Source organism: Triticum urartu, chromosome 6, assembly GCF_003073215.2.
Source record: "Triticum urartu cultivar G1812 chromosome 6, Tu2.1, whole genome shotgun sequence".
In the NCBI taxonomy this organism is placed as follows: domain Eukaryota; kingdom Viridiplantae; phylum Streptophyta; class Magnoliopsida; order Poales; family Poaceae; genus Triticum; species Triticum urartu.
In genome coordinates, this window is record NC_053027.1 from 65,650,554 (window position 1) to 65,673,822 (window position 23,269).

Here is a 23,269-nt window from a genome sequence, read left to right on the forward strand (position 1 = left end):
GAGGGTGATTTCCTCCTTAACCACTTCCGTTACGGCTCTGTCGTGCAACCCATCAAACGTGAACCTCGAGGGTGGATCCTCTTACATTCACCTTGATGACAGCATCGAGTGGAATTCACCTGGAGTGATTCCTCGGGTTTTCCCTTTGGTGTTAGACACACAGTTACTATGGTTACTATGACTATACACTGAGCCATGTTACTACAGACGGGTCGGCCCTGAGGGGTACCCGCGCGAGCTTAATAGCAAGTGATGTGGAGTCGGGTTGACCTGGAAGGTGCCCGTGAGATACTTACGAGGCATGGCCGGGCATTCTTAGCCCTTGCCGCAAGTACTCGAGACGGGGCGACGGGGTCACATCGATCGTGAGTCTCTGCTCGTTACCGTGTGCTCCTAATCCACTATGATTTGGATATTTGATCCGAGGGGCCTCTGACCTGATAGCACTAACCATCACGTGTGCATAGTATGGGCGTTCTGCGTCGTATACATCAGCCGAAGCTTAATAGACGTCAGCGACCGAGCGGCGCCCGCCGGGTTGGACTGGTAAGCACCTACCTTTTTGAAGGAGGTAGCTAGGTCTGCTCACCGGCCATGTACGCAACGTGCAAGAGTTCTCGGGCATAGGTTTAGTCCGGCGTGCTGGCCTCTCTATTAAGCCTAGGTCGGGTTGCAGCGTATTGTTCGGCCGAGGCTGGGCATGACCCAGGAAAGTGTGTCCGGCCGGAGTTAATCGAGCGTGGTGGGTAAGTTGGTGCACCCCTGCAGGGAAGAAAACATCTCTCGATAGCCTGTCCTACGGTAACGGACACTTGGAGTTGTATCCCGATCGATACAACTAGAACTGGATACTTGAGATGAGACATGGAGATGAGACTTGGATATGAGATGATAATTGGGTAGTATGGCTCTGGGATTGCTTTCTCGTAGGGAGTCGAGAAAGGATCTTTGGCCGAGGTTTTTTTATAGAAAGACTGTAAGGGAACCCCCTACAGTATAATTGGTGCAACAAACCCAAATTGCAGTACCATGCCTTGAACCTGGGTGGGTGGGAAGGCATCAGCCCCTTCTCACCACTAGGCTATGCCTTAGTCTGCATCTCTGGCCGAGGTTGATAACATTACTGCTACTTTACTTTATGCTACTCTACTCCCTCCTGTTGCTGCAAGATGGTGGTTTCCAGAAGATGCTAGTCTTCGATAGGCTAGGCTTTCCCCTTCCCTCCTGGAATTCTGCAGTTTAGTCCATAGATACAGCCCATTTCCTTTGATACAGATGCATACTTTGTTTAGATCTGATGTAAGTCTTGCGAGTACTTTGGATGAGTACTCACGGTTGCTTTGCTACTTCTTTTTCCCCCATACCCGATTGTTGCGACCGGATGACGGATCCCAGGAGCCACGACGCCACTGATGACTACTACTACCCGGAGGATGCCTACTACTACGTGAAGACCGCAGACGACTAGGAGTAGTTAGGAGGCTCCCAGGCAGGAGGCCTTGCCTTTTCGATTTATGTTGCTTTTGTGCTAGCCTTCTTAAGCCAAACTTGTCTAACTCATGTCTGTACTCAGATATTGTTGCTTCCACTGACTCTTGTGTTTTTGAGCTTATGTATTCGAGCCCTCAAGGCCCCTGGCTTGTAATATAAAGCTTGTATTATTTTAATTTGTGTCTAGAGTTGTGTTGTGATATCTTCCCATGAGTCCTTGATCTTGATCATACACATTTGCGTGTATGATTAGTGTATGGTTGAATCGAGGGCGTCACAAGTTGGTATCAGAGCCAACTGCCTGTAGGTAGCCCCCCTTCCAACTCCTTGTCCGAAGTCGAGTCTAGTCACTACAAAAACTATTTTACTAACATGGTTGTGTGGCTTACGGGCCCACATCGCCATTAGGTGGTATTAGGATCTTTTACTCCTCGTCTATACTCTCGGACTCTGATCTCTCTTCTATTCGGGTTAAATGATTTTTTTACTAACGCCGACTCTAGGTTCCCGTAATTACTTCCACCAGGAGAGCCCCTTACTCCAGATGATTACTTGATGCACAGAAGGGTTTCGAAGATACTCTCCGATGTTCTCTCGAGACTTTGTGCCCGTTGCTTTTTCAATTCCCTACCATTGAAATACCCCTATGGATAACTGTATACACTTTCCATTCTTACATTCGTCCCCAGTTGCTCTTGTTCCTACAAGATACCCAGAAATTCTCCCTATTGTTTCGAGAATACTTTGTGCCTACTGCCTTGCAGTTCCTTGTCACCTGAATACACCTACAAATTAATCCTCACCCACACCGAGGATTTGTTTCTCCCCTGTTGATTATGTGTCTTCGAAATACTATCTGATCTTCCGAAAATCCTCTGCAGCCTGTTGCTCTTGATTCTCCTGGCCTGCTTGCATCAGGATTAATTCCATATGTCTAGCAATATTCCTTAAAATTCTTTGTGTTTGTCACTCTGTTCCTATGGATTCAACATGTGAGCAAATACTCCCAATCATCAATTAATCCTTGGAAATTTTCTTTCCGGCTCAGACATTGTTCCAGATATGAGCTGGTTCTTGCCCAATCTAGATTTGATCGGGTGCAACTCTAAGTCTATCCAACTTACTCATCTTTTGATCAGAGCCTCTGCTTCTGATCCTTCGTCTTGAAATCATAATTCCTTTGTACCCAAGCATTGAGTCGTTCAGACGTTTCTATGAGCCGATGCCTTTGCATCCCCTTCTTAATCTGATTGATTACCGATACTCCCATCAACTCTGTCGTGAATCGCTAGATCCAGTGCTGGGTTGATATCCGTCAATGTTCTTCACATCCAAAATCTTGTGAGTTTTTTCATGGATACATAATACCTTCGGTAAATTGTATCATCTGCTTTAACTTCGATATTCTGCTTTCGAACTCGTATCTTCTGCTTGGTTGATGGTTGTATATATTCGTAAAAATGCCCCGATGGGTTGAACTTATGCCTTCCATAATCCATGTGAACCCAAGAGTTCTCATGAGTCTTACTCTTCTGGTACTTCGCCAGATAAATCTTCTACACTACAATTTCTTCGAGAACGAGGAGTGAATGAAAGGTTATGCATTAAAGAAGTGGGAGTCGACCTTGAACCTTTGTGTTCATGCCCATGGACCCGATGACGGACTTATCATGGAAGCTGCTCGTAAAAATATTTATTTCTTTGGTACAAGCTCATCTTGTATCTATGAATTGGTCCTTTGCAACCGTGGCTCTGACCATGATTGTTCCCCTTTGATTCCATTTCTCGGACAAGTTAAAGCACTTATCTTCTACAGATCAATGCATCTCCTCAACCTCTATTTTGATATTCCTTCGAGTATTACCCCTGGTATCTCGAGGATATCATGCCATTGCACTACATCTTATGAACTTTTGATGAAGCACTACCTTTCCCTGTCATTGTCACTTCACAGGTTCTAGGTTGTTTATCAACCGAGAACACCGATAAGTGAATCGATTCCACACTCTGATTCAATAACTCTAATTAATTTTCATTGCTTATGAACTTAATAATCCTTCAAGTCATTCCTAGCATGATTGGCTATATCATCTTCGTGCAAAATTTTAACTGTGCTACCTGCTCCTTCTTCCCGGAGCACAATTTCCGACGATGAGCGAAGCTTACGTCGATCTTCCTCATCTTATCATTCCACCTTGAACAACAAGCTTGAATCCGAGCTTGTGTCGTATCCATGGTTCCAATAGCCTTTGCTTCATCATTCCTTTTGCTGGATGTCGTTGCTGCTCGATGGCATCTTGGTAGAGCCTCTCGACAAATGTGTCGTGATCGGCATCAACATTTTGACTTCTGTTGAGATGATAATTGAATTCTTGGTGAGAAATACCATCCTTGACCTTCGCTGATTTGAGTTATCATCGACAACCCCTTGTTTTTTTTCCAACACATGTTTGAACATGTCTTGGTGATACCTTGGACTCCTTGCTATTCCTGCAATTGTTCCTTGGGTATTTCTTGTGATCTTCAATTCCAACCCCTACTTGGAACACCATGTCAATGCTATCTTGAAGCATGTCTGTGGTACTCCGATCTTCAATAAGAACATTTGAAGCACGATACTCAATTTTTCTTTATCAATCATCCAAACACCGTTGTATGGGTAACGTCATGAAATTTCTTTGCCCTTACCTAAATGGTTTTATACTTCTATCTTGTCATGGATATCATGCTCTGCTTGTCCTTGGGAAGGACATACTCCTGAAATATGTGTTTAAACACATTTTCCTTTCCATTGTTATGTTTAATCTTACAATTACATTTTCCTTTCCATTGGTTTGTTTAAACCTTGTTGTGATCTATATTATATAAGCAGTAATATTTCCCTGCTTATGTAAACACCTCGTTGTATCACTTCGTCAGTAAGACCCTTTTACTATTGTTGATAACATTCCAGTAGCCACCGATGGACGAGAACTTTGCCTAACGGCCCGCCTCATTCAATGAGCAGGAAAATGGTTCTCTTCGTCCCTCGCCCTTGGTACCAACGTTGTTGCCGACATAACTGACATACTACCCTCTGACATGCCTTGCTATCATGACCGTGCAAAATGCTAGCGCCCTTTCTACTTTTAACCCACATGGTGGGCCCATAACCCACAGTTCCACAGGATCGAAACCTAACTCTCTTGTACCCCCAGTTTCTAAGGTTATTCCTCCCGCTTGGCTTCGTATCATGTCACGAGCCACCTTCCGAGAGATGATCTATTCCTGATGCTCTGAACCCCTTTCTCACACTCGGTTCAGGTATCAATCGTTTTTCCATCCTCTTGAAACTTCCTATTGTACCTTCATACTTTGCTCTCGATGTTTTATTAAGTTTCAACTCGAGAGATACTTCTGCCTCATTCCCTGATTTGTTCATCAGATAATTAACCCTATAAGAGTCAGTTCTCCCGAAGTTACTATTTAATTCCCCACTTAAATCTCGGGACGAGATTTCTTGTAGTGGAGGAGATTTGTAACACCCCCAGTGTCCTGCTACAGTAATCCCATGTTGATGGTGCCATGTCATCACACTACTGTTGCTAATACTCACTTGATCCAAATCACTGTTCATGTTCAAACTCAAATTCAAAGTCAAAAATTCAAATTTGCCAAACATGAGAACTAAAATGTTCAAAGTGTGGCAAATAATCACTTAGTAATTGTCATGTTGGAACCAACCTCTTCTGAATTCCCAAAATGCCCATGGGAATTAATTTAGTGCTCCAGCAGCCTTTAAATTGGCCTTTTCAATTTCTAAAATTAATTAGGCAACTCCTTTTGCCCCCAAACATTTTGCTCCATCTCAAGGTATTGTGTAGTTTTATGTGCCAAGTTTTGTTCAAAACAAGACTCATTTGGTACTAAAAGAAATGCAAAACAGAGTAAATAAAAAAAATAAAAGGAAAAGGGAAAAGTCAGAGAGAGAGAGAGCAACCCCCCCCCCCCCGTGGTCCTAACCCACCTGGTGTTGGGGAACGTAGTAATTTCAAAAAATTCCTACGCACACGCAACATCATGGTGATGCATAGCAACGAGGGAAGAGTGTGATCTACGTACCCTTGTAGACCGACAGCGGAAGCGTTAGCACAACGCGGTTGATGTAGTCGTACGTCTTCACGGCCCAACCGATCAAGCACCGAAACTACGGCACCTCCGAGTTCTAGCACACGTTCAGCTCGATGACGATCCTCAGACTCCGATCCAGCAAAGTGTCGGGGAAGAGTTCCGTCAGCATGACGGCGTGGTGACGATCTTGATGTACTACCGTCGCAGGGCTTCGCCTAAGCACCGCTACAATATTATCGAGGATTATGGTGGAAGGGGGCACCGCACACGGCTAAGAATATGATCACGTGGATCAACTTGTGTGTCTAGGGGTGCCCCCTGCCCCAGTATATAAATGATCAAGGGGAGGAGGCCGGCCGGCCCCTATGGCGCGCCAAGGAGGAGTCCTCAGAAGTGGGGAGGGAGAAGGAAAGGGGGGCGCCGCCCCCCCCTCTCCTAGTGCAATTCGGACCAGGGGGGAGGCGTGCGGCCCACCTTTGGCTGCCCCTCTCTCTCTCCACTAAGGCCCATATGGCCCATTACTTCTCCCGGGGGGTTCCGGTAACCCTCCGGCTCTCCGGTTTTCTCCAAAATCACCCGGAACACTTCCAGTGTCCGAATATAGCCGTCCAATATATCAATCTTTATGTCTCGACCATTTTGAGACTCCTCGTCATGTCCGTGATCACATCCGGGACTCCAAACTAACTTCGGTACATCAAAACTCATAAACTCATAATATAACTGTCATCGAAACCTTAAGCGTGCGGACCCTACGGGTTCGAGAACAATGTAGACATGACCGAGACACGTCTCCAGTCAATAACCAATAGCGGGACCTAGATGCCCATATTGGCTCCTACATATTCTACGAAGATCTTTATCGGTCAGACCGCATAACAACATACGTTGTTCCCTTTGTCATCGGTATGTTACTTGCCCGGGATTTGATTGTCGGTATCCAATACCTAGTTCAATCTCGTTACCGGCAAGTCTCTTTACTCGTTCCGTAATACATCATCTCGCAACTAACTCATTAGTTGTAATGCTTGCAAGGCTTATGTGATGTGCATTACCGAGAGGGCCCAGAGATACCTCTCCGACAATTGGAGTGACAAATCCTAATCTCAAAATACGCCAACCCAACATTCACCTTTGGAGACACCTGTAGAGCTCCTTTATAATCACCCAGTTACGTTGTGACGTTTGGTAGCACACAAAGTGTTCCTCCGGTAAACGGGAGTTGCATAATCTCATAGTCATAGGAACATGTATAAGTCATGAAGAAAGCAATAGCAACATACTAAACGATCGGGTGCTAAGCTAATGGAATGGGTCATGTCAATCACATCATTCTCCTAATGATGTGATCCCATTAATCAAATGACAACACATGTCTATGGTTAGGAAACATAACCATCTTCGATTAACGAGCTAGTTAAGTAGAGGCATACTAGTGACGTTTGGTTTGTCAATGTATTCACACAAGTATTATGTTTCCGGATAATACAATTCTAGCATGAATAATAAACATTTATCATGATATAAGGAAATAAAATAATAACATTATTATTGCCTCTAGGGCATATTTCCTTCAGTCTCGCACTTGCACTAGAGTCAATAATCTAGATTACACAGTAATGATTCTAACACCCATGGAGCTTTGGTGCTAATCATGTTTTGCTCGTGGAAGAGGCTTAGTCAATGGGTTTGCTACATTCAGATCCGTATGTATCTTGCAAATCTCTATGTCTCCCACCTGGACTAGATCCTAGATGGAATTGAAGCGTCTCTTGATGTGCTTGGTTCTCTTGTAAAATCCGGAATCCTTTGCCAAGGCAATTGCACCAGTATTGTCACAAAAGATTTTCATTGGACCCGATGCACTAGGTATGACACCTAGATCGGATATGAACTCCTTCATCCAGACTCCTTCGTTTGCTGCTTCCGAAGCAGCTATGTACTCCGCTTCACATGTAGATCCCGCCACAATGCTTTGTTTAGAACTGCACCAACTAACAGCTCCACCGTTTAATGTAAACATGTATCCGGTTTGCGATTTAAAATCGTCCGGATCAGTGTCAAAGCTTGCATCAACGTAACCATTTACGATGAGCTCTTTGTCACCTCCATATATGAGAAACATATCCTTAGTCCTTTTCAGGTATTTCAGGATGTTCTTGACCGCTGTCCAGTGATCCACTCCTGGATTACTTTGGTACCTCCCTGCTAGACTTATAGCAAGACACACATCAGGTTTGGTACATAGCATTGCATACATGATAGAGCCTATGGCTGAAGCATAGGGAACATCTTTCATTTTATTCTTGCAGAAATCCTTCCGGCTGCATCATATACAACTCTTCTTGCAGAAATCCATTCAGGAATGCAGTTTTGACATCCATTTGCCAAATTTCATAATCATAAAATGCAGCAATTGCTAACATGATTCGGACAGACTTAAGCATCGCTACGGGTGAGAAGGTCTCATCGTAGTCAATCCCTTGAACTTGCCGAAAACCTTTTGCAACAAGTCGAGCTTTGTAGACAGTAATATTACCGTCAGTGTCAGTCTTCTTCTTGAAGATCCATTTATTCTCAATTTCTTGTCGATCATTGGGCAAGTCAACCAAAGTCCATACTTTGTTCTCATACATGGATCCCATCTCAGATTTCATGGCTTCAAGCCATTTTGCGGAATCTAGGCTCACCATCGCTTCTTCATAGTTTGTAGGTTCATCATGATCTAGTAGCATGACTTCCAGAACAGGATTACCGTACCACTCTGGCACGGATCTTACTCTGGTTGATCTACGAGGTTCAGTAGTATCTTGTTCTGAAGTTTCATGATCATTATCATTAGCTTCCTCACTAATTGGTGTAGGTGTCACAGAAACAAGTTTCTGTGATGTACTACTTTCCAATAAGGGAGCAGGTATAGTTACCTCATCAAGTTCTACTTTCCTCCCCCTCACTTCTTTCGAGAGAAACTCCTTCTCTAGAAAGTTTCCGAATTTAGCAACAAAAGTCTTGCCTTCAGATCTGTGATAGAAGGTGTATCCAATAGTTTCCTTTGGATATCCTATGAAGACACATTTCTCCGATTTAGGTTCGAGCTTATCAGGTTGAAGCTTTTTCACATAAGCATCGCAGCCCCAAACTTTCAGAAACAACAACTTTGGTTTCCTGCCAAACCACAGTTCATAAGGCGTCGTCTCAAGGGATTTTGATGGTGCCCTATTTAACGTGAATGCGGCCGTCTCTAGAGCATATCCCCAAAACGATAGCGGTAAATCAGTAAGAGACATCATAGATCGCACCATATCTAGTAAAGTACGATTACGACGTTCGGACACACCATTACGCTGTGGTGTTCCGGGTGGCATGAGTTGCGAAGCTATTCCACATTGTTTCAAATGTACACCAAACTCGTAACTCAAATATTCTCCTCCATGATCAGATCGTAGGAATTTTATTTTCTTGTTACGATGATTTTCAACTTAACTCTGAAATTCTTTGAACTTTTCAAACGTTTCAGACTTATGTTTCATTAAGTAGATATACCCATATCTGCTTAAGTCATTTGTGAAGGTGAGAAAATAACGATATCCGCCACGAGCCTCAACATTCATCGGTCCACATACATCTGTATGTATGATTTCCAACAAATCTGTTGCTCTCTCCATAATACCAGAGAACGGTGTTTTTGTCATCTTACCCATAAGGCACGGTTCGCAAGTACCAAGTGATTCATAATCAAGTGGTTCCAAAAGCTCATTAGTATGGAGTTTCTTCATGCGCTTTACACCGATATGACCCAAACGGCAGTGCCACAAATAAGTTGCACTATCATTATCAACTCTGCATCTTTTGGCTTCAACACTATGAATATGTGTGTCACTACTATCGAGATTTAATAAGAGTAGACCATTCTTGAAGGGTGCATGACCATAAAAGATATTACTCATATAAATAGAACAACCATTATTCTCTGATTTAAATGAATAACCATCTGGCATCAAACAAGATCCAGATATAATGTTCATGCTTAACGCTGGCACCAAATAACAATTATTTAGGTCTAATACTAATCCCGAAGGTAGATGTAGAGGTAGCGTGCCGACTGTGATCACATCGACTTTGGAACCATTTCCCACGCGCATCGTCACCTCGTCCTTAGCCAATCTTCGCTTAATCCGTAGTCCCTGTTTCGAGTTGCAAATATTAGCAATAGAACCAGTATCAAATACCCAGGTGCTACTACGAGCATTAGTAAGGTACACATCAATAACATGTATATCACATATACCTTTGTTCACCTTGCCATCCTTCTTATCCGCCAAATACTTGGGGCAGTTCCGCTTCCAGTGACCAGTCTGCTTGCAGTAGAAGCACTGTGTTTCAGGCTTAGGTCCAGGTTTGGGTTTCTTCACTTGAGTAGCAACTTGCTTGCTGTTCTTTTTGAAGTTCCCCTTCTTCTTCCCTTTGCCCTTTTTCTTGAAACTAGTGGTTTTGTTGACCATCAACACTTGATGCTCCTTCTTGATTTCTACCTCCGCAGCTTTCAGCATTGCGAAGAGCTCGGGAATAGTCTTATTCATCCCTTGCATATTATAGTTCATCACGAAGCTCTTGTAGCTTGGTGGTAGTGATTGGAGAATTATGTCAATGACGCAATCATCTGGAAGATTAACTCCCAATTGAATCAAGTGATTATTATACCCAGACATTTTGAGTATATGCTCACTGACAGAACTGTTCTCCTCCATCTTGCAGCTATAGAATTTATTGGAGACTTCATATCTCTCAATCCGGGCATTTGCTTGAAATATTAACTTCAACTCCTGGAACATCTCATATGCTCCATGACGTTCAAAACGTCGTTGAAGTCCCGATTCTAAGCCGTAAAGCATGGCACATTGAACTATTGAGTAGTCATCAGCTTTGCTCTGCCAGACGTTCATAACATCTGGTGTTGCTCCAGCAGCAGGCCTGGCACCCAGCGGTGCTTCCAGGACATAATTCTTCTGTGCAGCAATGAGGATAATCCTCAAGTTACGGACCCAGTCCGTGTAATTGCTACCATCATCTTTCAACTTTGCTTTCTCAAGGAACGCATTAAAATTCAACGGAACAACAGCACGGGCCATCTATCTACAATCAAACATAAACAAGCAAGATACTATCAGGTACTATGTTCATGATAAATTTAGGTTCAATTAATCATATTACTAAAGAACTCCCACTTAGACAGACATCCCTCTAATCCTCTAAGTGATTACATGATCCAAATCAACTAAACCATGTCCGATCATCACGTGAGATGGAGCAGTTTCATTGGTGAACATCGCTATGTTGATCATATCTACTATATGATTCACGCTCGACCTTTCGGTGTCTGTGTTCTGAGGCCATATTTGTATATGCTTGGCTCGTCAAGTATAACCTGAGTATTCTGCGTGTGCAACTGTTTTGCACCCGTTGTATTTGAACGTAGAGCCTATCACACCCGATCATCACGTGGTGTCTCAGCACAAAGAACTTTCGCAACGGTGCATACTCAGGGAGAACACTTCTTGATAATTAGTGAGAGATCATCTTAAAATGCTACCGTCAATCAAAGCAAGATAAGATGCATAAAAGATAAACATCGCATGCAATCAATATAAGTGATATGATATGGCCATCATCATCTTGTGCTTGTGATCTCCATCTTCGAAGCACCGTCGTGATCACCATCGTCACCGGCGCGACACCTTGATCACCATCGTAGCATCGTTGTCGTCTCGCCAATTTTATGCTTCCATGACTATCGCTACCGTTTAGTGATAAAGTAAAGCATTACAGCGCAATTGCATTGCATACAATAAAGCGACAACCATATGGCTCCTGCCAGTTGCCGATAACTTGGTTACAAAACATGATCATCTCATACAATAAAATTCAGCATCATGTCTTGACCATATCACATCACAACATGCCCTGCAAAAACAAGTTAGACGTCCTCTACTTTGTTGTTGCAAGTTTTACGTGGCTGCTATGGGCTTAAGAAAGAACCAATCTTACCTACGCATCAAAACCACAACGATAGTTTGTCAAGTTGGTGCTGTTTTAACCTTCGCAAGGATCGGGCGTAGCCACACTCGGTTCAACTAAAGTTGGAGAAACTGTCACCCGATAGCCACCTTTGTGCAAAGCACGTCGAGAGAACCGGTCTCGCGTAAGCGTACGCGTAATGTCGGTCCGGGCCGCTTCGTCCAACAATACCGCCGAACCAAAGTATGACATGCTGGTAAGCAGTATGACTTATATCGCCCACAACTCACTTGTGTCCTACTCGTGCATATAACATCAACACATAAAACCTAGGCTCTGATGCCACTGTTGGGGAACGTAGTAATTTCAAAAAAATTCCTACGCACACGCAAGATCATGGTGATGCATAGCAACGAGGGAAGAGTGTGATCTACATACCCTTGTAGACCGATAGCGGAAGCATTAGCACAACGCGGTTGATGTAGTCGTACGTCTTCACGCCCGACCGATCAAGCACCGAAACTACGGCACCTCCGAGTTCTAGCACACGTTCAGCTCGATGACGATCCCCGGACTCCGATCCAGCAAAGTGTCGGGGAAGAGTTCCGTCAGCACGACGGCGTCGTGACGATCTTGATGTACTACCGTCGCAGGGCTTCGCCTAAGCACCGCTACAATATTATCGAGGATTATGGTGGAAGGGGGCACTGCACACGGCTAAGAATATGATCACGTGGATCAACTTGTGTGTCTAGGGGTGCCCCCTGCCCCCATATATAAAGGATCAAGGGGAGGAGGCCGGCCGGCCCCTATGGCGCGCCAAGGAGGTGTCCTCCTCCTAGTAGGAGTAGGACTCCTACTAGGAGGGGGAAAGAAGTGGGGAGGGAGAAGGAAAGGGGGGCTCCGCCCCCCCTCTCCTAGTCCAATTCGAACCAGGGGGGAGGAGGCGTGCGGCCCACCTTTGGCTGCCCCTCTCTCTCTCCACTAAGGCCCATATGGCCCATTACTTCTCCCGGGGGGGTTCCGGTAACCCTTCGGCTCTCCGGATTTCTCCGAAATCACCCGGAACACTTCCGGTGTCCGAATATAGCCGTCCAATATATCAATCTTTATGTCTCGACCATTTCGAGACTCCTCGTCATGTCCGTGATCACATCCGGGACTCCGAACTAACTTCGGTACATAAAAACTCATAAACTCTCTCCGGTTTTCTCCGAAATCACCCGGAACACTTCCGGTGTCCGAATATAGCCGTCCAATATATCAATCTTTATGTCTCGACCATTTCGAGACTCCTCGTCATGTCCGTGATCACATCCGGGACTCCGAACTAACTTCGGTACATCAAAAACTCATAAACTCATAATATAACTGTCATCAAAACCTTAAGCGTGCGGACCCTACGGGTTCGAGAACAATGTAGACATGACCGAGACACGTCTCCGGACAATAACCAATAGCGGAACCTGGATGCTCATATTGGCTCTACATATTCTACGAAGATCTTTATCGGTCAGACCGCATAACAACATACGTTGTTCCCTTTGTCATCGGTATGTTACTTGCCCGAGATTCGATCGTCGGTATCTCAATACCTAGTTCAATCTCGTTACCGGCAAGTCTCTTTACTCGTTTCGTAATACATCATCTCGCAACTAACTCATTAGTTGCAATGCTTGCAAGGCTTATGTGATGTGCATTACCGAGAGGGCCCAGAGATACCTCTCCGACAATCGGAGTGACAAATCCTAATCTCGAAATACGCCAACCCAACATTACCTTTGGAGACACCTGTAGAGCTCCTTTATAATCACCCAGTATGTTGTGACGTTTGGTAGCACACAAAGTGTTCCTCCGGCAAACGGGAGTTGCATAATCTCATAGTCATAGGAACATGTATAAGTCATGAAGAAAGCAATAGCAACATACTAAACGATCGGGTGCTAAGCTAATGGAATGGGTCATGTCAATCACATCATTCTCCTAATGATGTGATCCCATTAATCAAATGACAACACATGTCTATGGTTAGGAAACATAACCATCTTCGATTAACGAGCTAGTCAAGTAGAGGCATACTAGTGACGTTTGGTTTGTCTATGTATTCACACAAGTATTATGTTTCCGGATAATACAATTCTAGCATGAATAATAAACATTTATCATGATATAAGGAAATAAAATAATAACATTATTATTGCCTCTAGGGCATATTTCCTTCACCTGGGCCGGCCCACCTAAACCACCTGAGCCAGCCCAGTTGCCCCCCTCGCACCGGTCTGTCCCCTCCCCCTGTTCAACCGACCGAGGGCGTGCGCCCGCGCGTCGCCGCTGAACCACCTCGCCGTCGACGAGGAGGATAAGGTCGACCCCCCCTCGATGCCCCGGCCTCCTCCCCACCTACCTCCACTCCCCTCTCTCGCCTCCCAGATCCACGCGCTCCTTCCCCTCTCTATCTCGCTCGCACGCCTCACCCGAGCGCCATCGCCGCCGTCCCACCTCGCATCACCGTGGCGACCACCTCCCTCGTGCTCCTCCGACGTAACCAGCCGCTCCGCCACGCTCCTCTACGTCGACTACGGCCACGAACACGAGCTGGCAAGCTCCGCAACACCGGATCCCCGTCTTCTTCCTCCCCGGGTCACCGGACGCCGCCGTCGTTGATTCGGCCTTCCCTTGCGCTCCTAACCTGTCGAGGGCCTTTCTTGCGCCGCGCGGTGAGCCCCTCTTTCTCTCCCCTCGCTCCCCTGGCCTCTTGCGCTCCCATAGCCACCGCGTCCGCCATGGCCGAGCTCGGCTCCACCGTGCAGCTAGTCGCTGTCGTTGTAGTCATTGCTAAGGCCGGGCAAGCACGACAACATGCTCAGGGCGTCCCCCTGGTGCCGCCCGAGCCTCTAGCTCGTCTCCCTGCGCCCTCTAGCTCCGTTTCCATCGCTGCCCGATCTCCGGCGTCCGCTCCGCCACCCGCCACCATCGTCTCTAGCCATTTCCGGCCAAACTATTGCCACAGAACGACGCAGCGTCGAGAGGCCGTTCGAATGAACCCAACTGCGCACCTAATGGTGCCTCGTAGCGCCGAAACCACCTTCTCCCGAAGTCTGGTGCCGCCCGCTGTAACACCCTCGATGCGACTATAGCTCCCACGTGTCGAGGCACGACTTAGAGATATAATCGCATTGAAGGTGTTACAAGTTGGTAATCAGAGCCTTCCCCGACCTTAGGAGCCCCATTGCTTGATCATTTTTAGCGGCCGAGTTGTGTCTAGAAAAATGTTTTGATTCATTTAGGAATTATATATCGGAGAGATTAGGAATTCTTTTTACTTCCCAGTCTCCTCATCGCTCTGGTAAGGCATCTTGACGTAGAGTTTTGACTCTTCTCTTCTCAAATTTCACAAAAAAAAATTAGGATCACGCGGGTATCTTGGAATCGTTCCGATGGTTTTATGATGAGAACATTGTCTTGGTGCCTCCTGTCAGGGGTTTAGTGGAAGTGTCCCGGGGAGTTGAGCTCTGAGGTGTTGTCATCATAATTTTATCGTTGCAGTTCTGGAATACCTGAGTCTAGTATGCCGACATCGAAAATCTCTTTTATGCAGTTCGTTGGTGAGATAACCTCGACGCCACCCAGTACTAGGGCGGGAGTTCGGGAGTATCGCCATAACTTGTATAACAGATGCTTTTCGAAGGTTGAGGTAGATGGTTCCCGAAGGTTTCTTGGTTATGTGTTGAAGGATGGATACAGCTGGATGTAGGATTTGCTAGTTTGGGTGAGATATTATGCTTCCCCTGTATCCCCAACACCTGATTGCATAACCGGAAAGGTTCGGGAGTTTCATAGGTGGGAATTCTAGTAGCTCTAGTTCTTCTTCCATGGATATTGGTTTGAGATTGGGATTTCTTACCGATTATTCGTTCTTGATCCGTACCTTGTTGATTTATTTCTCTACCTTAATTCTACGTGGCTTCTCAATTTATGGATATGTGACCATTTTAAGAGGAATGCATTCGTTCATTTTGTTCGGATGTGAAGACTATATGTTGCAATTTTCATTCCGTTGGATTCAGCTTCAATACTTATCTGTCAATGTGCTAATGGCGGTCAACCTCTTCAGGATGGCTCCTCCAACGCGCACGACTCTGAATCCTGATCCGCCACCACCCCCACCTCCTCCAGAGGCATGGCAAGCTGTGATGGCCGCAACCAATGCAAATACACAGTTGATCATGCAAATTCTTCAAGAGCGCAATCAAGGCAGTCAAGGGAATCAAGGCAGCAATCAGAGTCACTTTGCTACACTCAACCAGTTCCTTGCTAACGGGCCAAAGACTTTCAGCAATTGTGTTGAGGCAACCGATGCTGACGATTGGCTTGTGGATCTTTGTAAGCATTTCGAGTGCAGTAACGTCAGGCTTGAGGAATTTGTCAAGTTCGCTTCCTTCCAACTCAAAGATCAAGCTGCAGAATGGTTCCAGCAGTACAAGGACTCCAGAGGTGGACGTGTTATCACTTGGGATGATTTCCGTCGAGATTTCCGAGCTCATCATATTCCGCATAGCGTGGTTGAAAGCAAGCGTGAGGAATTCCGCAATCTGAAGCAAGGCTCTTTGTCTGTCTATGACTACAACAAGTTGTTCCAGAAGCTCGCCCGCTTTGCCAAGCAGGACGTCCCTGATGAGAAGAGCATGATATATCAGTTCAGGGGTGGTCTCAGAGAAGATATTCAGCTCGCTCTTGTCCTCTTTGAGCCCTTGAGGTACGATGAGTTCTACAACATGGCACTGAAGCAAGAGGCTGCTCAGTTGAGGTGTGATGCTTCCAAGAAGCGAGTCAGAGATGTTACTCCTTCTTCCTCTACTCAAGTGGCCAAGCAGCAGAAGTTTTGGCTTCCTCCTCCGTTCCGTCAGCCGTATCAGCAGAAGAGCAAAGGTGGCAGTGGTTCTTCCCACCCACCCAACCCTGGCTTTCAGAACAAGACTTCATCTCAAGCTCCAAGATCGAGTGCTCCGTATCACCGTCCGCTTTCAGAGGTCACGTGCAACAAGTGCCAACAGAAGGGTCACTATGCCAACAAGTGTTTCAACCAGAGGCGTCTTCCTCCTCCTCCTCCTGTCAGATCGGCAAGTATAGCTGTGGTCAAGCATAATCCCAAGCATGCCAAGGTCAATTTGATGAATGCAGCTCAGGCAGAGGACTCGTCAGATGTGATCATGGGTAACCTTCCTGTTAATGATATTCCTGCAAAAGTTCTTTTTGACACGGGTGCATCGCATTGTTTCATCTCGAGACCGTTTTCATCTAAGCATGGTTTGCCTTTGCAAATTTTGCCTAGTCCTTTAGCAGTTGTCTCTCCCGGTAAGCGCATGCATGCTAACTCCATTGCTCTGGATGTTTCTATCACTTTGGGTGACTACAAGTTCTTGGCTTCTCCTACGGTTCTCGGTGACTCGGATATTGATCTTATTCTCGGGATGGATTGGCTTTCTAAGCACAAGGCTCAGCTTGATTGTGCAGCCAGGCAGATTCAATTGACTCATTCGTCTAAGGATGTAATTGTCTTTGCCACTCGGGATAATACCATCCGTCTGTTTTCTCTCAATTAGAAGGCTGAATTGGATGCCATCTCTCAAATTCCAGTCGTTTGCGAATATCAAGACGTCTTTCCAGAAGAGCTTCCAGGAATGCCTCCGCACCGGCCAGTTGAATTCGTTAGTGATCTTGAGCCTGGTACAGAACCTGTGTGCAAACGTCCTTACAAGCTCGGACCTGAAGAGTTGAAGGAGCTGAAGAAGCAACTCGATGAGCAAGAAAGAATGGGTCTCATCCGGCCTAGTTCTTCTCCGTGGGGTTGTGGTGTTCTTTTTGTGAAGAAGAAGGATGGAACGGACCGACTTTGTGTTGATTACCGTCCAGTGAACAAGAAGACCATCAAGAAAAAACACCCACTTCCCAACATCAATGAGCTGTTCGAACAACTCAAAGGTGCCCAAGTATTCTCCAAGCTTGATCTCTGTATGGGCTATCACCAGATTCGCATTCGTGAAGAAGATATTCCCAAGACAGCATTCAGAACAAGCTTTGGTTCATATGAATACACTGTCATGTCTTTTGGCCTCGCCAACGCTCCTCCGACGTTCTCTCGCATGATGAACTTCATCTTCAATGCCTACACCAATGACTTCGTTTTGGTCTATCTCGACGACATTCTGGTTTTCTCCAAGAACAAGGAAGATCATGCCAAGCACTTGCGTTTGGTTCTTGATAAGCTCAGAGAACATCAGTTCTACGCCAAGTTCTCCAAGTGTGAATTTTGGCTTGATGAGGTTCTTTATCTTGGTCATATCATCTCTGCCAAGGGCATTGCCGTGAATCCTGAGAAGGTGTCTGCAATTGTGAATTGGGAACCTCCTTAGAACGTGAAGCAACTCCGCAGTTTTCTCGGTCTCGCAAGCTATTGCCGAAGATTCGTTGAAAACTTTTCTAAGATCGCGAAGCCTCTCTCTAATCTTCTTCAGAAGCACGTCAAGTACGTTTGGTCTCCGGAGTGTGACATTGCTTTCAACACTTTGAATGAGAAATTGGTCACTGCTCCAGTTCTGACTCCGCTTGATGAATCCAAGCCGTACGAGGTCTTTTGTGATGCCTCTATCCAAGGTCTTGGCGCAGTATCAATGCAAGAGAAGAAAGTTGTTGCTTATACATCTCACCAGTTGAAGCCTAATGAGAAGAACTGCCCCACTCATGATCTCGAGTTGGCGGCAGTTGTGCATGCTCTTTTGACTTGGAGACATCTTCTATTGGGAAGAAAAGTGGACATTTTCACTGATCACAAGAGTCTCAAGTATATCTTCACTCAGCCTAATCTCAACCTCAAGCAAACTCGATGGGTTGAAATGATTCAAGAGTATAATCCGAGTATCGAGTATACTCCAGGCAAGGCAAATGTGATTGCTGACGCGTTAAGCAGGAAGGCTTACTGCAACAGTCTGATTCTCAAGCCTTATCAACCCGAGCTTTGTGAAGCTTTCCGCAAACTTAATCTGCAAGTTGTTCCTCAAGGTTTCCTCGCCAACCTTCAAGTCTCTCCTACCTTAGAAGACCAGATTCGCCAAGCCCAGCTTCTTGATGCTATGGTGAAAAAGGTGAAGATTGGGATTGCCAAGAGCCAGTCCAAGTACAAGTGCTACCGCCTTGATGACAAGCACACTCTCTTCTTCGAGGATCGTATTGTTGTACCCAAAGGTGACCTCCGTAAAGTGATCTTGAATGAGGCTCACAATTCTCTCCTCTCCATCCACCCTGGGAGCACGAAGATGTATAAGGACCTTAAGCAAGCTTATTGGTGGACTCGAATGAAGCGCAAGATCGCTCAATTCATGAATGAATGTGATGTCTGTAGAAGAGTGAAGGCAGAACACCAAAGGCCAGCTTGTCTCCTCCAACCTCTTGCCATTCCAGAATGGAAGTTTGACCACATTGAAATGGACTTCATGACTGGGTTTCCAAAGTCCAAGCGTGGCAATGGTGCTATATTCGTTGTCATCGACAAACTCACCAAAGTGGCTCATTTTCTGCCTATCAAAGAGTCGATCACTGCAGCTCAATTGGCGGAACTCTATACCTCTCGTATTGTCTCTCTCCACGGTATTCCTCAAGTGATCTCTTCAGACCGTGGCAGCATCTTTACCTCGAAGTTCTGGGATTCTTTCCAGAAGGCCATGGGCACTAACATCCGCTTCAGCACAGCTTTCCATCCTCAAACAAGCGGTCAAGTCGAGCGTGTCAACCAGATTCTTGAAGATATGCTCAGGGCTTGTGTGATCTCCTTCGGCATGAAGTGGGAGGATTGTCTTTCTTATGCTAAATTCTCCTACAACAACAGTTTTCAAGCAAGTTCGGGCAAGGCCCCATTTGAAATTCTGTATGGCAGGAAGTGCCGTACCCCTCTCAACTGGTCTGAAACCGGTGAACGTCAGCTTTTGGGTAATGACTTAATCACAGAAGCAGAAGAAATGTGTAAAGTCATTCGTGATAACCTCAAAGCAGCCCAATCCCGTCAGAAGAGCTACTATGATAGTAAGCACCGTGATTTGGCTTTCGAGATCGGGGATCATGTTTACCTCCGTGTCTCTCCTATGAAAGGTACTCGTCGCTTCGGTATCAAAGGAAAGCTTGCCCCCAGATACGTGGGACCTTTCAAGATTGTCAGCAAGAGAGGCGACCTCGCCTATCAACTCAAGCTTCCTTCAAACTTTGCAAATGTTCATGACGTGTTCCATGTCTCTCAGCTTCGAAAGTGCTTCAAGACTCCTAACCGCATCGTCAACTTCGAGGACATTGAGCTCCAAGAAGATCTTTCTTATCGTGAGCACCCAGTTGCTATTCTTGAAGAGACTGAACGCAAGACTCGCAACAAGTCAATCAAATTTCTCAAAGTCAAGTGGTCACACCATTCCGACCATGAAGCTACCTGGGAACGCGAGGATCACCTCCGTTCTGAGTACCCGGCGTTCTTTCAGTCCTAGATCTCGGGACGAGATCCTTTCGTAGTGGTGGAGTGTTGTAACACCCCGGATGTAATTTTCCCTATTTGTACTCCAACTCTTGCGGTTTCCGGCGTTAAGTTATATTTATTTCCTCGGGTTTGGGTTTTGTCTCCGTGTGTTGTTGTCGTTGTCATGCATCTCATATCATGTCATCATGTGCATTGCATTTGTATACGTGTTTGTCTCATGCATTCGAGCATTTTCCCTGTTGTCCGTTTTGCGTTCCGGCGCTTCGTTCTCCTCCGGTGGCCATTTCTAGCTTTCTTTTGTGTGTGGGAATTAAACATTTCCGGATTGGACCGAGACTTGCCAAGCGGCCTTGGTTTACTACCGGTAGACCGCCTGTCAAGTTTCGTATCATTTGGACTTCGTTTGATACTCCAAAGGTTAACCGAGGGACCGAAAAGGCCTCGTGTGTGTTGCAGCCCAACACCCCTCCAATTTGGCCCAAAAACCCACCAAACTCTGCTCCATGTCCTAGAGTGTTCGATCACGATCGCGTGGCTGAAAATGCACCTCATTTGGACTCTCCTAGCTCCCTCCATGCCTATATATACACCCCCATTCCAATTCCCGGATCCTCTCCCCCCTAACCCTAGATCCGCCGCCGCCGGACAAAGTCTGCCGGGCCGGACGTGTCCGACCCGAGCCCCGCCGCCACGTGTCGCCAGCCTACTGGCCGCCGCCGCCCCACATCGCCGCGTCGCCACCCGCGCCGGCCCGCTCAGGCCCGAGCCGGGCCCCCGCGGCCCGCTTCCGCCCGCGCGCCGCCTACCGCGCCCCGCCGCCCTCTTCCCACCGTCCGGCGACCCTGCGCCGCCGCCCGCCATCGCCGGAGGCCGCCTCCTCGCCCCGACGCCGGCGCCCGCCGCTCCGCCGCCACCTCGACGCGGCCCCGCCGCCCGCCGCCGCCGCCACATCGCCGCCCGGCCTCGCCGAGCCTCTCCGTCCATCTCAGCGCGCCCGGCCGCCGAGCTCGACGCCGGCGCAGCCCCGGGCCGGCCTCCTCCGGTGAGGGATCCGGCCATCCTCGGTCGGCGTGCGCGAGATCTGGATCCGGTTCGCAGCTACAGTAACCCTAGATCCCGTGAGGTGTTTTTTCTCTAAGTCCTCAAAATCTGCAGATCCAAGTGCCTCTATTTGGGGCTCCATAACTTTGCATCCGTAGCTCCGATTTGGGCGTATAGCATATCAAAATGTTCATCTCAGAGAGTACATCATTTCGTTCCATTGCATCATTTTCATTTGAGCTCATCTTGATGCCCGAAATGCTGTTAGAAGAGGGCTACTTGAGTTAATTGTCAGATCTGTTACTCTGTTTAGCACTTTTGTCATTTTTGCCATGATTAATGTGTGCATGCTATGCCCGTGAGTCCTACATATGTTTTGCTAAGGGTTTTGTCATCTATACAGAGGTGCAACCCACGTATTTTTAGGATGTGTGTGGTGACTTGTGCAAGCTTGCAAAGAGGTGCACTTGCTAATTCTGTTTTCAGGGACTTAGTGATTTCACTAAGTCCTGGGATTGTTTATCTCACGATGCCATATGTTCATGTTGTTTCCTAGTGATCCGTGCCTCTTTTGAGGATGATCAGTAAGGGAGTTTTGTTAATATTGTAGTGCTCTATCCATCCATGTCTTTTTTTGCAATTATGGAGCAACCTAGCTTGAGTCAATCGAGCTCTACTTTTGCTTCGTTGTGAATCTGGGCAAATCGTCAACTTGTTTGTGATTTTGCCGATGTTATTGTAGTTGATCCGTGCATGATATGCTATTGTTCTTGCCATGTCTAGCTTGTATTTTTTGCCTTATTTATGGATGTACGTTTGTCTTGCCATGACTTGCACCATGGTGAGTGCATCGAGCTCGTAAACATGCCTTCGTGAGTTATGTTTCAGCATGTCCCAGTTTTCACTAAGTCTGAAAACTGATTATGCTTTTGCTATGTTCGTGTGCTTGTTAGTATATTTTGTGATCCCTTTTGGCTCAAGGTCACTAAGGGACTTTTGTTAAGCTTGTTGAGTAGCTCCATTCCATGTCTTTCTTTGTCATGTTCAGTTCCTGCAACATATTGTTTTATTGCTCCGAAGAGGGCTATATGGTCTGAAATTCCAGACAAGTGTTAATTTCACTAAGTCTGAGATCTGTTTTACCATTTGCATTTTTTCCATGCTTGTTTGAACCTGTTAATGGATGAATTGGCCGTGGCTCAGTGCTAGACTTTTGTTAAGCATCTTGTGTACATCCCTGCCATGTATTTTGTTGTCATGTTTGATGGCTGTAGCATGTTCATCTCATTGCATTTAGATGCCTACTTGCTGTAAATCGCAGACCGGTGTCATTTTTGAATCGCTTGCCATTTCCAAACCGTAACTCCGATTCCGGCGTTCTTTATATCGTTTTCAAGCGATTTCATCTCATATTTCCAGTGGCACACTTGGATTTCCATGTTGAGGCCAGGTTCATGCATTTCCTGTCATATCTTGCATTTTGCATCCCGCATCGCATCCCGCATAGCATATCATCATTTCATCATATTGCTTGTTCTTGCACGTGGTTGATTGTGTCCTTGTTGCTTGTTGTCTTGTTTGGGTAGAGCCGGGAGATGATTTCGCTAACGAGGATCCCGTTGAGTTTGCTTTTGAGGATCCAGTCAACTCTGACAACTGTGCAGGCAAGATGATCATACCCTCGAAATCACTACTATCTTTGCTATGCTAGTTTGCTCGCTCTTTTGCTATGCCATTGCTACGATGCCTACCACTTGCTTGAAAGCCTCCTAAATTGCCATGTCAGACCTCTAACCCACCATTGTCCTAGCAAACCGTTGATTGGCTATGTTACCGCTTTGCTCAGCCCCTCTTATAGCGTTGCTAGTTGCAGGTGAAGATTGGAGGCCGTTCCTTGTTGGAACATCATTTATTTACTTGTTAGGATATCACTATATTGATATGTTATCTTAATGCATCTATATACTTGGTAAAGGGTGGAAGGCTCGGCCTCTCGCCTAGTGTTTTTGTTCCACTCTTGCCGCCCTAGTTTCCGTCATATCGGTGTTATGTTCCCGGATTTTGCGTTCCTTACGCGGTTGGGTTATAACGAAAACC